Here is a 1,634-nt window from a genome sequence, read left to right on the forward strand (position 1 = left end):
TTTCTGTACAATAGATCTTTTCCCGGACTTTTCAACAGGGGAAGAGGAAAACGACGATTTCCTCCAACACACCTGGTCCCGGCAAAAAAATCGGAATTGGGTCACTTCAGGCTGCAGTGTGAACTCACCCCAAGTTGATCTGATGAAGTGGGCTGTCATTGCATGTATTAATATTGTATTAGGAACAATCACTATATATTTGGATTTGTGATGAGTCTTAATTTGACATAATTCTTTTACAGCTGGGTGAGACGCTTAAAGTCCTTTTTCCAAAGTTGGGAACTGTTACAGGGGGTTGGCTGCTTTACAAATCTGCAGGTGGGTAATGAAGTGGCTGATATCATGTCAATATTATTATAAGTGTTATTTTCATAATTTTTCTTGCCGTTATTGATTTAGGCAGTAGATACTGCGAGACTTTAAAGTATTCCCGAACGATATTATGTTGTCCTTCCATGGAAGCACTGTATAAACATATGTACAACCATCCTCAATAAAACATAAAATATTTTAAAAAACAGGCACCAGATAAGTGAATCACAGAAATGTCATTAGCCGGTGTAACGCTGAACTGATGTTGGGTGAAGCTACCATTAGCAGGAGAAGCTAACAAACACTGAAGAGAAGGAGAGTTGCCATCAGAACAATTGCAGCCAAGTATGTTTTAATGTTACACAATAAAGTTTCAGCAAGTTGCTCAAAGTCTAAACTGATATTGTTATGCAGTGTAAAGCTTACCTTTGACCAAACAAAAGAATCCCAGCAACCCCCTTTAGTAAAAAAAAATTCCGCCAGCGACCCCTGCTGTCCTCTGACCACCGAGAAACACTAAAATAGAGGAACACCACTTTTGGTCTCAAAGCAGAAATCAGAGCCCCCTCACTCCTTCCAAAATTTTGTCCCATATCAATTGAACTCATATCTACGGATCACCTGCAAGTTATTGAATATTTCCTTAAATTTTTTATATTCGCACAACGTTGGAGGGCTAAAAGGCGATTCTTTGCCATCTATAGCCAGTCCACTGCAGTAGAAGAGTTCGTTAACAAAGGCATCCATACAAGAGCAAGTGGGCAGATGATATATTTACTTTACAGAATATGGAACATTGACAAATTAAATGATTGTAATTATAGTTTCATCGGCAAATGTTATGAATGTGGTTGTCAAGCAAATTGATAGTGTGCTTTGATTTGAACTAAAGTCATAAGGCACAATCTCTTTTAGGTGGCTGGGGAAGACGAAATTTAACATTGATTGCTCCTGAAGATGATGGGTATACCGGAACAACGTTGAAGACTGCGGGTCGCAGTGGGAAAACCCTGTTCATAGTCCCTATTCAGGAACAACTTTGTACGGATCCTCTTGACCTGAATGATGTGGCATTTGCAAACATGCCAAAGGCCATATGTCAGAAATGCAGAGAAGATGTTCCCTTGTATTTTTTGACTGACCACATAAAGTCTTGTGTGGAAATAGACTTGCCCTCTGATGTGGCTGGTGTGGATGTTTGTGACCCTGCAATGGACATATGTAAGAAATGTTTAAATGTTTGCATATCATACAGTGGCATTTTAGATGTGTGCTTAATTAAAACTAACTATGTGCTACTTATTTTGTGACAGCAGCAATGC

The 1,634-nt window shown here is 39.1% G+C and overlaps 1 long non-coding RNA gene across 1 annotated transcript in view; it reads left to right on the forward strand.

Moving 5' to 3' along the window:
- Window positions 1-1,527, forward strand: part of LOC103132960 (uncharacterized) — a 5,149-nt gene extending 3,622 nt beyond the window's left edge. The window contains exons 4-5 of the long non-coding RNA XR_001661145.1: window positions 243-318; window positions 1,228-1,527. This is a non-coding gene — a long non-coding RNA (uncharacterized LOC103132960). The remainder of the gene's footprint in view (window positions 1-242; window positions 319-1,227) is intronic.
- Window positions 1,528-1,634: the final 107 nt, after the last annotated feature.

This window comes from Poecilia formosa, unplaced genomic scaffold, assembly GCF_000485575.1.
Source record: "Poecilia formosa unplaced genomic scaffold, Poecilia_formosa-5.1.2 Scaffold1699, whole genome shotgun sequence".
Taxonomy (NCBI): domain Eukaryota; kingdom Metazoa; phylum Chordata; class Actinopteri; order Cyprinodontiformes; family Poeciliidae; genus Poecilia; species Poecilia formosa.